Source organism: Lissotriton helveticus, chromosome 2_1 (genome assembly GCF_964261635.1).
Source record: "Lissotriton helveticus chromosome 2_1, aLisHel1.1, whole genome shotgun sequence".
In the NCBI taxonomy this organism is placed as follows: Eukaryota; Metazoa; Chordata; class Amphibia; order Caudata; family Salamandridae; genus Lissotriton; species Lissotriton helveticus.
Genome location: NC_136059.1, coordinates 710,126,226 through 710,142,280, shown reverse-complemented (window position 1 = coordinate 710,142,280; position 16,055 = coordinate 710,126,226).

Below are 16,055 nucleotides of genomic sequence, written 5' to 3'. Positions count from 1 at the left end.
GGAATCCCTTGAATGATGGGAAACCAGTTCAGCTACATGAGATGAGGGGAAGAGATACTCTGCAGGGCTGTCATTGTAGTAACCAGGCTAGTGGAAGACCGCTGCATTGGAGCATTTGCAGGCAGTGAAGCAAGTAGTTAGGAAGGTAAAAATAGAGTGAGTTGTTGTAATCAATACGGGAACCAACAATCGTATGAACTATCAGCAACATTAACCTTGATAAAGTACATGGAGGAACTTTTCGAGACTTTAGTTTGTAATGTTAGGATTTGCTTAAGCATGGAGGCTACATGTGTAGGGAATTAGAAACTGAAAGAGAAGGGGAATGAGTGGGAAACATGTGCTCTCCGGGTAATTATTGCAGAATTAATAGTGAAGAGGGAATACATAAACGTGGATGGCTATAGGTCTGAGAGGCTGGAATTCCAGTGATAGCTGGTAATAAAACTAATGAGGTGATGCTAAAGAAAGGTCTATGGGTTACATTATATTTCAGGGCTTTTGCAATACTGAAGTTAACAACAGGAGGAAGAGAGAGTTGAAGTTCAAGCGCAGCAATTGTGTGCATATATTTAAGCTTCTGGCTTTATATTGTGCAGATTTAGTCACAAAGAATGCAAGTGCTCTGAAATACTAGCTAGAAGCACAGCAGAAGAGTAGGGCCTAGTAGCAAATGCATGGGCAAAAGAGGGGGACAAGAGAGAGACAAGGTGAGGAACGGCAAGGGGAGTGCTGTAGTACTTTTAAAAGTGGTATGCAGATGGGAAATATCAGAGCAATGAGGTGTTTTGTGGCAGAAGGAAGATATTTCACTAAGTGAAGTAAGAATGTTGTATTATAGAATTCAAGCGGTACAGTATTTAATCCTCTTAAAACATAGGTTGGGGATGCCTGTCATTGTTTATTTTCCGGCATGTCCAGACTTTGTATTTTAGAGATACTGCTTGCTGTCTTGTGTGTGGTGTTCCTGAAGTCTCGTTTTTGACAGCCAGGAAAGATGGACTCCATTATATACAGCTTAATAGGCACCTGGCCAGGTCATGAAATTAATATATGCGGTAAGTGGGAGGCAATAGAAGTCTCTGAGTGTTGGGGTATCCTGTGAAATTTAGGGCAACTTTTGATGAATCATTCTCCTTCATGGATAACACGTTGCATAAGAGTTCCTGGTATTCCAACCACTAGAGCACTACCTCCGTTGGTGTGGGATAATATGAATGCTTTTGTGCTTGTTCTGAAGTCCTCATCTGCTAAAAATGTCTTCTTCCTGTAGAACATGGCAGGCAGTGGCGGCTGCCTCCGAACAGTGAAGATGGGGTGGAGGGAATGTATTTAAATAAAATGTAAAACATTTACTTATCTTCTCCGGTGCGTACCGCTGCATGCCTCTCCTCTGTCCTCTTCAGATCTACTGGAAGCACCCAGGCTTCCGGACTCTCACAACCAATCACAACCCTGCATAAGCAGCGTGGTGATTGGTCTGAGTGGCCTGTTTGGCTGCTCAGGCAGTGCCTGGGAGGCTGGGCATGTTCTCCACGGGGTTGTGCAACACAGGCCCGTGAGAACATGCTAAGTGAACATGGAGAGCAAACTACTCCTCACTCTGCTCTGGCGTCACAGAGCCCAGCCCTACACACGAGTGCTGCATAGAAAAATAAAATGATAATAACATCCTGTAATTTTCATTTTCTTTTTTTTTATGCACTGGTGAAATAGCAGTGGGGTGATGAAAGAATGAAAGGCTGAGAGTGACCATGAGGTCAAACACAGGCCCCTACAGTGGACACATTAGTCCACTAAGCCACCAGACCTGGCAGAGGGCAGACTTTGGGGCTGATTATGAATTATTTGGCAGTCTGACCACCATACTGCCACTGCGGTGGTCCCTAGAAGATTGTTGCGGCTGCGGTCTTCCACCTGCTGTTTTAAAAGGCATGCAGCATGAAACGTCAACTGAGTCAACGGCATTGTTCCTGCCTGGACCATGGCGGTTTGCAATGCTGGTGATGCGTATTCCATTGCCGTCAGGGCCACAGCTTCCCACTGAGCCTATTACGACAACACAGTTGCACTGGCAGTCCCCCACTTGCAGTTCCCTAATGGCAGTAGACCACTGTGGTACGCTTGCAGCAAAGCACAACAACAGTGTCTATTAGATGGATTAAAAAACTACACAGCTCATGGTCATTGGCCAAGTGGACACACCTGGAAATCACCCTATAAAACACACCTCATCCCTGACCATGATCCTTTGCTCCTCAACCTCAGCACTGCAAGACAGCCATCACCGTTTTATGTTTTTAAGATAAGTCAGCCTTTTTTTATCATCCCATTTAACACTCTCCACATCACTTTTTGGGGCACATGCATCAAGCTAATTACCAATCGCAAACTGGCAGATTTGCAGAATCAGCCCCTTTGCGACCCGTAATTTGCCACTTGGGATGCATCAACCCCAAAGCCATTCGCAAAAATAGGTAATCGCAAAATTTGCGATTACCTATTTTGCAAATGCAGTTGGGGAATCACAATTGGCAATCCCCTAAATGAAATGAAAAAAGCAATCTCAGATTGCAACTTTGCATTAACGAGTCCCAAATTCAATCAATCAGTGGTTTATAGAGCGTGCTACTCACCCGTGAGGGTCTCAAGGAGCTGGGGGCGGAGAGACAGCTCCGGGTCAGTCAAAGAGCCAGGTCTTGAGGTCCTTCCTGAATGCGTGGAGGGTTGGGGAGCATCTGATGCCTATTGGGAGATCGTTCAAGGTTTTCGCTGCAATGTAGAAGAAAGCTCTCCCGCCGGCTCTGCTTCTGCGGATGCGGGGGACCTCTGCCAGGGTGAGGTTGGAGAAGCAGAGGTTTCTCTTGGGAACATGGAAACATACTCGGTCGTTGTGGTATTTGGGTCTGATGTTGTTGAAGGATTTGTACGTTGAGGAGTTTGAAGGTGACCCTCTTCTCGACAGGGAACCAGTGGAGGCTTCGTAGGTGCTGGATCATATGTTCGTGGCGTGGTGTTCCCAGGACCAGCCTGGCTGCGGCATTTTGGATGGTTTGGAGCTTGCATAGGAGAGTTTATTTGGTTCCAGCGTAGAGGGCGTTGCCGTAGTCCAGTCTGCTGTTGATGAGTGCGTGGGTGAATGTCTTTCTGCAGTCAGGGGATCCATTTGAAGGTCTTCCCGAGGATGCGGAGGCAGTTGAAACTGGTGGAGGCGAAGGCGTTGATCTGGCGATTCATGGGGAGGGAGGAGTGGAGGTTGATGTCGAGGTTCCGAGCATGGTCAGTCGGGGTGGGCGGGCTCCCAAGGGCGGAAGGCTACCAGGTGTTGTCCCAGGCGGAGGTGCAGGGCCCGAGGATGAGGACCTCCATATTCTCTGAGTTGAGCTTCAAACAGCTGTCCTTCATCCAGCCCGCTACGTTTCTCATTCCTTCTTGGAAGCTGAGTCGGTGATTTCTGGGTTCTTGGTGGGGGAGAGGAGGAGTTGAGTGTCGTCGGCATAGTATACAATGCTAAGCCCATGGTGTCTGACAATGGTGGCGATGGGGGCCATGTAGATGTTGAAAAGCATCGGGCTCAGTGAAGATCCTTGGGGTACTCCGCAGATGATGTCGGTGGGGTTGGAGAGAAAATGGGGAGTCTGATCCTTTGGGATCTGCCGGAGAAGAAGGAGTGGATCCAGTCGAGGGCAGATCCCTGTACTCCTGCTTTGTGGAGTCTATCGGTTAGCGTGCGATGTGAGATGGTGTTGAAAGCTCCAGAAAGGTCTAGGAGAATGAGGGCCGCGGTGTGTCCCTGGTCTAGCAGCATGCGGATGTCATCGGTGGCTGCGAGAAGGGTAGTCTCAGTACTGTGGCTGCTGCGGAAGCCAGACTGGGAAGCATCTAGGATGCAGTTATCTTCGATGAAGGTGGTCAGCTGGACAATCATGAGTCTTTCAGTGACTTTGGCTGCGAAAGGGAGGAGAGAGATGGGCCCGTAGTTCTTCAGGTCGGTAGGGTCGGCCGTTGGTTTCTTGAGGAGGGGTTTCACCTCTTCACGCTTCCAGTCATCTGGGAAGAAGCCGTATGTGAGGGAGCAGTTGATTGTTTGTCCTAGTTTGGGTGCAATTGCTGTGGCAGCCCTGTAGAAGATGTGTGGGGGACAGGGGTTGGTTGGGGCTCCTGAGTGTGTCTTGTTCATAGTTGAGGAAATGAGCTCGATGGAGGCGGGGGCCCAGGAGGTGATGGTTGGCTTCTCGGCAGCGGTGGGAGGTGTGGCGCTGTTTTCTGCTGACTCGCTGAAGTTGTCGTAGAGGGCCTTGATCTTCAAGTGGAAGTAGGAGCTGAGTTTTTCGCAGAGTTCCTGGGAGTGTGTGATGTCAGTGGCTTTGCAGGTGGGTTTTGCGAACTGCTAAATGAATTTGAACAGTTCCTTAGCGCTTGATGCATTGGTCTTGACTTTGTCTCTGATGAAGGTCCTTTTGGTGTCCCTTATACGCTGGTGGTATTCCTTAAGGGTGCTCTTGTGGATGTTCCATGCTTCGGTGTTCTTCTGGTTCCTCCAGGTTTTTTCCAAGCATCTGCAGGCGCGTCTGGATTTTTGGAGTTTGGTGCTGAACCAGGCTGCCCTCAGTGGGCGTTGGTTGGCGGTGCGGTGGAGAGGTGCCAGCTTGTCGGCACAGCAGGAGACCCAGCCGTGGAATTCTGTGGCTGCAGAGTTGGTGTCCGTTGTGGCCTTAGGGAGGTCTTGGAGGAGGGCGGAGTTCAGGTGCTCCTCGGTGACCTTACTCCAGTTCTGTCGTGGTGGGCGTCGTGTGGTCTTGGGTGCAGTGGTGGTGTTGAAAATGAAATGGACGCAATGGTCATCTGTCCAGGGGTGTTGGGTGGTGTGGCTGAAGCAAATGTTGGATCCTTCTGCGGAGATGAGGTCGAGCGTGTGGCCCGCTCTAAGGGTGGGAGTGCTGACGAGCTGTTTCAGTCCTAGGTTGGCAAGGTTCTTAAGGAGTGTGGCCGAGTCGGGTTCCTGGCAGTTTTCAAGGTGGAAGTTCAGGTATCTAAGCAGGATGTAGTTCGTGGAGGCGATGGCGTGGGGTGCGGTGAGCTCGGTGATGGTGATCTGTAGATGAGGGTGCTGCGTGGTGTGGTCCTGTGGTTGGACTGGATCTGGAAGTGGAAGTGTTCCATGTTGGAGTAGTGGTCGCTCGTGCTGGATGTGGAGAGTCTGACGGGGGTCTTGTGTACGATAGCGATTCCTCCTCCCAGGCAGTGTGGTGGTCTTTTCCTGGATCTTGTAGCCATGAGGGATTTCTGTGGTGATGTCGGGGGTGGAGGTGGTGTTGGTCCATGTTTCCGTGAAGAACGCAACGTCAGGTGAGAGGTTGTCGATCAGGTCCCTGATCTACGGTGTGTCGGTGTAGGGAGCGCACGTTGAGAAGGATGCATGTCAAGGTTTCCGTGGGTTGTTCAGTCAGCGGCTCTCCGGCAGCAGTAGGTGTCTCGTTGGCAGCGAAAGATCTTTGGCAGTGTCTACACGAGAACTGTCCCTGGGTATTGTAGGGTGAGACTCTTTCGCAGTCGGTGTGGCTCCCGGGGTTGAGCGCTTGGAGGGTGGCTGCACCGAAGCGATGGGTACCAGGAGAAACAGTGTTCCTGGCACTAGTCGCGGTCGTGCCACGGACGGGAGCAGACAGGCTTGCCTAAGGCGCACCTTTGGCGCACCAGCAGCACGCCCGCTGCGCGCGACCGCACAGCGGTCACCATTATGTAGGGGAGGGGGGCGGGAGTAGAGGGGGGCGGGAGTAGAGGAGGAGGTGTGAGTGGGGCTGGGTCAGGGGCAGTGCAGGAGCAGGGGAAACGGGAAGCGGGAAGAGCTGAGGCGCTGGTGGGAATGCAGAGAATAGAAGCAGAACAGTAACAGAAATTAAAACATGCAATGTACAAAAATTATAGAACAAGCACAAAACCTGAGGCAATTAACCTGATTATACAAAGAGCACAAAACCTGAGGCAGAGTCGGACGCGAGGCTCGAATTCTGCTCGTGAGGACTGCTGGCGAGAATCAGCTGGCGGAGCTGCCAGTGGGAGTGCTGCCTGTTCAAGTTGATGGTAATTTGCAATTCTTTAGAAAAATTGCATTTTTGTAAGTGCCACGTGGCATCCACACATGCCCTTGGGGCATGTGTGTGCGGCACATGTGCACACATGCCAATTTTGGAGGTGCATCAGGATGGCTTTTTGGATCCCTAGCACCCTTGAAAATGCATTCGCAATTTGTGATTACCTATTGATAATCGCTAATTACGAATGGTTTCTAATTCAGGAATGAATGAGAAAGCATTCCCTATTAGCGAATTGTAATTTGCGATTCGCTGATAGGAAATGTGTATGAATCGCTATTTTTTTTAGCAAAACCTACAGGCGTAGGCAATTGTGATTTCTTAATAGGGATTCTTTAATAATCGGTATTAAGGAATCGCAAATGCTTACTTTGATGCATGTACCCCTTTGTTCTTTTTTTCATCTTTAATATCCCTTGTTTTTTCCCATTGTCACTTACTTTAATTTGTAGTTATGGTTTGCCCCAAATATTCAAGTTTTAAAGAGGCTGATTTGTCAGTCATGGTGGAGGAAATCATAAGGGTAGAGCCACAATTGCATGGAGCCCAAGTCCAACATACTCCTCTCAGTAGGAAAATGGAAATGTGGACCAGGATACTCATCAAAGTGAATGATGGAGGGACTACCCTACTCACACAGGTGAAAATTAGAAAGAAGTAGCACAACCTGAGGGCGAAGGTCTGTATCCTGGCCTCCATGCATCACCTGGAGGCTCAGAAGACTAGTGGTGGTCCTACCACTGCCCCATTGCAACTCTTTCCCTGGGAGAAAAACGTCCATACCATCCTGCATTCTGAGGACTTGATAAGAATAGCTATGTGCCAATATGTAAATGTATTATACAGCCCAACTGCATTTTGGCAAGAGGTATGTTACACCAACCATTTGTCATATGTTGGGAAGTAGAGATAGAAGTGGTTACAACTACCATGAGGCCCTGTTTCTGTAATTGTAAACAGGATGTAATGGTGCTGTTTGCCCATACTCACTTGTAAGCCATTTTACAACTAATGTTCATCTATCGTGGAGTTACCCATTTGTCAAGTGTGGTGAAGTAGAGATAGAAATGACCACACCTACCGCGACGCCCTGTTTATGTAACAGAGAACAAGATACAATTGTGATCGTGCCCATTCTCACTTGCCTGCCATGTTACAACTGATGTGCAGCTCTCATGGACTGTGCAATGTACATACAGTGCTCTACTTAGAGACATGTTTGACTGCTTTGCTTGATATTGTCCTGATCTCAACTGAAACAATTATTGGCATATGTGATACCATACCAATAATATACCTCAAAAATCTGTAAGACATGAAGGTAACTCAGCTGATTAGAAGGGGCAGGTGACCATTGATTCTGCACTGCTCACATGATAACTAATGCTAAATAGGCAACCAAGTTGTGTGTTTGCCTGCATTCTACACAACTAGGCCATGGAATGGTCAAATACACATGTTACTTCTACACTGTGTTGGCATAAATGTTTGGGTGATGCCATGTTCATTTCGTACTCCAAAATGCAACACAACAGCACCTCCAATTAGCTGCTCAATTCTACTACATATTTTAAATGTCTTGTAAACAAGTTCAATACAATGAAAATAGATCACAATAGTAATCTCTACCTATTGCGTTAATTCCTAGGTCTCTACTTACTGTGACACAAATTATGTGGATGTAGATACCACAATTCCAAAGTACAAAAATAACATTCCCTCTAGACCTAAATTTCTTTCACTTACTGCTTCTCAAAGCTCAAAGATGGGGCATAAAGAACATTATTCTCCACACAGAATAAATAGTTATTCTTACATATTTTATTTCATTGTTTTCTTTTTTGTTTTAGTATTTCACATTATAAAAAATATATATCTTTTCAGTTAATATCACAATGTTTTACAAAAATATGTCTGTCATCATTATTCAAGTAATGATGTACAGATGATACAATTAATCTCAACACCTGTAAGGTCACAGCTGACTAGATAATATAAATATATTTCAACACCCCCCCACACACACTCACACCTGAGAAATACTAAAAGAAAAAAGAAAAAAATGAAATAAAATATGTAAGAAGAACTAATTATTCTGTGTGGAGAATAATGCTCTTTATGCCCCATCTTTGAGCTTTGAGAAGCCGTAAGTGAAAGACATTTAGGTCTAGAGGGAATGTTATTTTTGTAGTTTTGATTGTCTTTCCCCCTGTTCCCTGGCCTGTCAAGTAATCTTTTTTAGGGGGTCACCTTGTTAATCCAAGATACCACAATTCCGCCAATAAAAATGTTCTTCATTTCTCAACAGGTCTAACTGGCAGAGCACCTGGCCAGAGCTTGGCCACCTAACAGACTCCCCCTCCACCCCAGGATCAAGCCCTCAGTGATGATAACACTCCTGGAAATCTGGATGTGCATGACCTTCCTGGCACATCTGGTCAGCCTGGGCAGACAGCAACAGTGGATCTCAGTGTGCCCACAACAACATCTTCCAACCCAGTTGCAACATCACATCCAACCCCTGCCCCCCACAACCTGTTTACCTAGCACAATCAGTAACATCTTGTGCCCTTTAGCCCTGAATTCTGAGGTAGCAACCACCAACCCAGTCATCGAGGAACCGGGAACCAGTAGGAGGGTGCAGCCTTGACCAAGGGGGGTACGGTTGTGGGAGGGTAACGGTGGGCCCCCGAAGTGAGTCCACTATGGTCACTCATATCAAGTCTTGGAAGCCTAGGAGGACTCCCAATGTGTGATGGGCTAGGTACTAATGGAAATCCGGGAGACGAAGCAGCTGCAGAAGAACATATACCAAGTGGTGGCTGGCATCAACACATGGGCTCCCTCGTTGGGGTACTGCAAAACATTAACACAACCCTGTGCAGGGCTTTTCCTCCGCCATCTACCCCTTCCTGTGGTCCAACTACATCAGGCCATCAACATCTGCAGCAGCTATGGGAGGGAGGACCTGTCAGAGGAAGACATGTCTGCTGAAACCCCTGTCTCTGCAGCAGTGGATCCCCCTACGTTCACAAGCAGAGACGTCTATGCAAAATACAGGAAGTGCAGATGGCAAGACACCTACCACCGTCTGTAAGAAATCTCACACCTAATTTCCTTTTGTGTGAACAATACATTCCCTTTTCGACTATTTCTGGACACTTTTCCATTTCTGATGGGAGTAGTATTTTGAACTTAAGGCTTCGGACAATTTGTAACCTACAACTATGGTTTCATTCACCATGAATGACTTCTTCACTTTTAGTTTTCCTTGTTTGGTTTTCCACATTGTTAATTTTCTCCTTGTCACTGCAATAAATACACTACGCACAAACTCATTGCTTCCTGTAGTATCTCTTACAGGTATCAATGTATTTATACTCCCTTGTGAACATTGCAATGCCAAAACAAGCTACTTGTGTAAGCATAGATATGTTGAATGCATCAAGTTTATTTCAGGGTCACAACCATGTCACACCAACACATACATACAAGTGTCTGGTCTTATAACGTCTTTATTACATTGTTCCAACCATAGGCTGACATGATGTCAGAAACATGGCAAATCAGACATGACTCTAATATTCTGTGTCAGCGATAATATTTTCTGGTGCAGACCTTAACAACATGGAAAGAGGGGACACATCAGACAATTTTCTATAGAATAGGCAACAAAAATAGGTCTACATCATTATTTGGAGCCATATCTCCCATATCATTTAATCCAAGAAACATACACACGGCAGTGCAAAATTTTCTGATCACTGGGTCTTTTCAATTCAGTGTTGCTGCATCTGGTAGAATGCCACAAACAACTGTCAGTGATGGGCCACACGCATGTTGGTCTGCAATGAGGAGACACATTAATAGCTACATACAGTTCATACACAATGAGGATTTAGCGAAAGTGAAGGCAGAATAGCATGATTTGGGCCCAACACAACATTGTGTTGGAGCATATGATAGCACACATTTTGCATTAGGACACCACACCGCAAAGAACATGTCCAATCGAACCCTCTTAACGTCCATCCTATCACTGTGCTAGATGTCTTGGTACAGGATTTGAACACCCAAAGTTTGTGACTGATAGTCCCAGAATCAATCCATGCCCACTTCGAATGTTCAAACAGCATCATATACCTTCTAATGACACAAGTCTGAAATGTCCAAATGAAGATGCCATGGTGAAAATATCCAAAACAGACCAAAACAAAGTAATTAGCTATGTCACCGTACATAGGACACAATTTGCATAGTCGACTTCTATAGAATAAATTTCAAGTCGAAATTCTGAGCTAAACAAAGCAACACTAAAAAAAAACACCTTTCACCAGATTTTGGCAGAGCTTCACTTTCCTAGTGTATTCCTTAAACATACTCCTCACATCATTACAAGAGTTGCTTTAAAAGTCAGAGTCATGACATCTTACAACATACCCATGAAAAGAAGTTGTCTACGAGATCATGATGGAAGTCAGCTCCTTCGTCTTCACCACTATCCTCATCATTTGGCAATTTCAGGAGCTTTACCCCGTAGCTCATCATGGTCTCCATCCTCTGTGATATAAGGGATGTTCCTTCGCAGGGCAATGTTGTGGAGCATGCAGCTGGCCACGGTGTTTTGACACACCTATCCGGGTGAGTAGAGGAAGGCTGCCTACTCTTGTCCAGATAGCTGAATCTGGCCTTCACGAGCCCAAAAGCCCACTCCACTGGCCGCCGTGTTCTTCCATGGGCCTCATTGAAGAGGACTTACCCTGGCTTAGTTGGATTCCTCAGCAGTGCCAATAACCATGAACAGTTGGGATACACTGAGTCTTCTAGATGGAAGACATACAGAAGTATAATAATATTTTACACACTTTCTGATGATACTACCTGACATTTCCCATAAAAATTTAGGACAGAGCGAACTTACCAGCAAGCCCGGCCCTCTCCGATAGAAGTGGTGACTTCAGCTGGGGAATGGTGCTGTTCATTAGTACGAAGGAATCGCGGGATGATACTGGAGACCTGGCACAGATGTTTGAGATGTACAAATCCTGTATACAGCAACTTGCACGTTGATGTAATAGAATTGCTTCCTGTTACAGTACACTTCATCACTGGCTTGCGGTCGCACTAAAGCAATATGGGTCCCATCAATGGCTCCAACCACATGTGGGATGCAATAAAATACATAGAAATCCCCCTTCACATGGGCTAAATACTCCTGTATGGAGAACTGTATGTAGCTGTCAATGCTTTTCATTATTGCAGAAAGGACGTCTTTGAGTACACCACTGAAAATTGGTTGTGACATGCCACCAGATATAGTCATTTTATACTAGAAGGAACCAGTGGCCAGAAAATGTAATACTGTCTTAAGTCTCATTATAGGTGGAATACGTGTGGGATTCATGTTTTGAGGTAGTTGATCAGGCTCAAACTGATGACATAAATCCTGCATTGTTTGCCTGTTTAAACAAAACTTCTTGATTATATGGCTTTAATCCATGGTCTGAAGTTCTGGAAATGGGCGGTACACTGAAGGCTGTCATCTCTTCCATCTTCCAGGCTACCTATGTAAGAAGTGAATACATATTTGAAAAGTGGTCACAGTGTCCAGAGTAACATACATGAAGATTAAGCCAAAAGGCATGTGCAAATACATAACTGCTACAGAAAGCATTACACATAAGTCACTTAATCATTGTCTACTGTTCAACATACACCAATAACCCCAATTGTGGTCCTCACATGTGTCTGCAAGTGAAATGTGCACATTATCTATTCAGAAATGTACACTGCTCCACACACATCTTGCCTTTATGCGACAGTAATGCACTACACAGAGGATTTTTATACTGAAAATTACATGGGAATTGAGTATTTCAAATATAAACGTATTAGTCCTCATTTGTAGTGGTCTTGACACACTTAACAGTCACCGGTACTGTAGGTCCAACTGCTAAAATGCTGGATGCCTGACCTTGCAAATAGGACATTTGGAACTACTGCCGCTGCCGGAAGTCAACCGCACTGTGGGCTGTTGCTTCCACAGCAGACACAGCCTTAGGCTAACGTGGCGACTGTGATGGTCGCAGTCCAATGGCTATGTGCATCTATGCTGATGACTGCATAAGTGGCATACATGTACGCCGCAGTTTGGAAAATAACCCACTTGCTTCCTGACACTGCTGCTATCAAGACCTCCTCAATTTTAGCTGCTGTTAGCCACCTCTGGGAGCAATCATGCAAGGCCAAGAAGGTGAGACGCAAGGCCAATAAGGTGAGAAGGCTCCTGCCTTCTCTCCAGAGGAGCTGGGGAAACTTGTAGGAGAAGTCCTTCCCCTGTATGGTCAGCTCTATCACTGACCAGAGGAGCAGGTAACTAACTCACATAAATATTTTACTTTATTCAACTCCATCCTTTTCATTCCCACAGGCTACAGTGTGCCTCTGAGTCCCAGAGTGAATTCAGATTACTGTAGTAAATATTTTGATGCTTAGGGACACTCATATCATGATAGGTGCATCTACTGTACTTTGTGTACTTAACATCATCATTGTGATGTGTGCTGTGTGTCAATCCCTAAATTCTACTTGTGGTGCATTCATATAGCTATGAATGTATACTTTCCATGGTACTTAGGATTGATTTGCTAATAGGATCATGGTAAATGTGCATCCAAATGTATAGGGTTTACTGCATGAGCTGTGTATGTAAGCAGATGAGGATGATGTTAGTGTGTACAGTCCCACAGTTTAATCAGGTCAAATCAGGGCTCCACAAACTGAACATTTATGTTTTGAAGTGTTTTAAATGTGAGGTTAATGTGGGAACAGTATGCACATCCTACAGAGAACAAGGCCTGACAATGAGTTGTACCCAGTGTGGGCCAAGGCCCAGGCCTTGCCAGAGTTATTGTTGCAATGCAACTGATGCGCAGAGTAATCTTCCTGTAGACCTGCAGATCCTTGGATGCTCCCAAAATGAGTTTTCTTAAACACTACAAGTCCTTATTAGTTTTATCATGAACTACATTTAGAATATTGACTGACCTAATGCTTCTTTCCATTGACCTACGTTGTCCAGGTCTGTCATTTACTTCTAACAGGCTCCTTACTGTTACAGGTCTGGTACCACTTTTCCATGAGTAATGCTTGCATTGTAGTGGCCTATTGCACAGGTGACCCTTTCACAGTGCAGAGAGTTCATTACTTCTGAAGAGTTTTTTGATATGTGAATCATCAGCTTTGTTACAATCAACCAATCTAACAAGACAATCAATGGTATGTTGAATGTCATACCTGTACCAGTGCCACATATGGCAAAATGTGTGTCATGTGATGGCAGTACATACCACACAAACTCAATCAGACGAAGTATGATATCACATTAAGTGCTCCACATTAGCACACATTAGCAGAGAATTGATCTCAATGACACACGGGTCAACCTTTTCTTTTTGTGATCTAAGTCTTAGGATGTAGTCTATACTATGGTACTAGCCTGTAAGGACCTTGTGCATCAGGTCAATGGGTCTGACTATTAAGGTATCTGTACAATCATGCAAAAGTAGTTTACCCTTCAGAAACTCACAATGGCGTGCAATTTTTCATAGTATATCACATTACAGTCCACGTAGGATGGCCCTGGGCCACATGATGTTAGTGAGCTACCTTAGTCAGTGTAGGTCAGGACCAGTGTTGATGATAGTCAGCAGATAACTACAAAAGTGTGTATTCATGTCTTTGTTGTGCTTATCATGTGAGACTGACAGGTGCAGTGTGTTAACTACTGATTAATGTTTGTGCTAGGTGTATAAAAAATGTGAGTCAACCAAACAGCTATCACAATACTTTCTATTGTATCCATACAGGTCTACGCCCATAAGAAGCATTGCCTGGAAAGTGTGGACCCTGGGGTCTTTCACAAGCTCAGCATCCATTGTGATAAGAGGTGGAACTTCCTGAGGCACTGGACCAGGCAAATTATGGAGGTCCAGCTGGGTCTGTCCTCCCAACATAGATGAGGCATGTGACTATGTGTGAAATTAGAATATGCCTCTATACCTAAAAATAAAAAGAATTTGGAGGGCATTTATGACTTTACTATTCTCACTTGATGCCATGTTAGGTAATGTGTACATGTTTATTTACAGGTATATGCTTTTTTGCTGCATTGAGCCCCTTCGGAGTGGCTAATCTTTTGAGTCCCCTCCCGGTGAGTTACTGGTAGGAGTCCACCAGGCAACCATCCAGTAATCATGTTACATTGAGAATACACAAGCATGAGATGTGTCACAAATTGAGGCTGTCAACATAAGGTAATTGTTTACAACATCTGTCTCATTTGTCTCTGGCACCAACATTTCTTCTTTTATACTGATCATCCACTACAGGTCTATTGCACCATTGAGGTGGACATGCACCTGATGAAACTGTCGAATTTGTTTAGGGCAATGAAATTTGTCAGCGTTCAAGTTAAAATGGTCTAAAACATGCAGTTTCTTTTAACTGACAGTGGACACTATTAAATTATAGAATGTGTGAGATAGTTATTCACAACTCAGTTTTAATGGGGAGATCAATTCACTTCTTTTCACATTACGGGGTTTAGTTGATAGATAAATGACACCATCGTTTACACTTTACATTTCACCTCTTCACATTAGTCCAGGAGTTAGGTCACATTTTTGTTTCTGTCAAGAAAGTGCCAATGCTGACAGAATGAGCAAACTGGTGAATACCTACCAGTAGCTCCATGGATGGTGCTTATGTGAGGCACTTTCTGACGCATCTCACAATTTTTCTTTGACTTTATTGGTTGATGGGTGTGTGACTGACTATGGGTGATTGACGATTTTTTAACAATGAGGAACACTAATAGTTGGGCATAACTAGATGAGTAAGCATGACTTAACCTAGGAGTAATACACAATACCCATATGATAGAATTGTATCCAGTATTGTAATGTGTTCTTTATAACCAGGTTTGTTATTTTGTGAAGTATGTGAGTGGAGGGCAATCTGGTTATCTTACCCTCTTATGCTCCTTATTTGACTGTTGCCTATATAGTGGGTGCCAAAGAAGGCAGGATGTACATTCAGGGTCATGCATTGCTTCAGCACCGCCAAACCTGCATTTGAACTGCCCTCTAGATTATGACTTTACTTCTATCTGGCGGGTGGTTATTTGGTGTTCCCCTGGAGGTGCCTATGAAATAGGAATGTCAAAATCAGTACCTGCACTGCATGGCCGGCAGCAGTCCATGCCGTGCTGGTACTAGGGTGCATGCACACAGGAGGGGCACATCATGGGCCACCCTGCATACACCCCATAGTGCAGAGCTGCAAGGGGCCCTGGCCCTGTAGGGCACTCTTTGTTTTCTCACCACCACAATTTTTATGGCGATCACACCATCATGAGAAGTGCCGCAGTGAGGAAACTCGTAATATTCTGGGGCCGCAGCTGCCCAGCCAAGCATATTGCAACACAGTCTGCGATCTCCAATCCCTGGCAGTTGCCGTAGTCCCAGGGCTATCCAACCACCCTGGTCATAATAGGGCGGTCAGAAGACCACTACCACCGCACCCCTGCGGATCAGGTGGTCCATGGACCACCAGACTCTTAATAAGCCCCTAAACCAATGTACAATGTAATTGCTAGTACAGAGTCAGTGGTAGGGGTGCTTATGGTGGGAGTTCCATAGGAAATAGTTTTTTTGCATTTGATAATAAAAAACCTTTATGTGTGGTTAAGTGCAGATTTAAGATATTGTGTTACAGGTGTTGAACAGGCCTTGCTGGAGTAATATTTAAATCTCTATTTTAATTAACAATTTTGGAGCCATATAATCAATCTACCAGGAACTTTGACACACTACTTTGTTCAACTAAGGCTGTTTTTTTCAAATTTTGTGCAGCTTGGTTAGGGTGACACGCTAAATAATATTCAACATTTAATTCTGC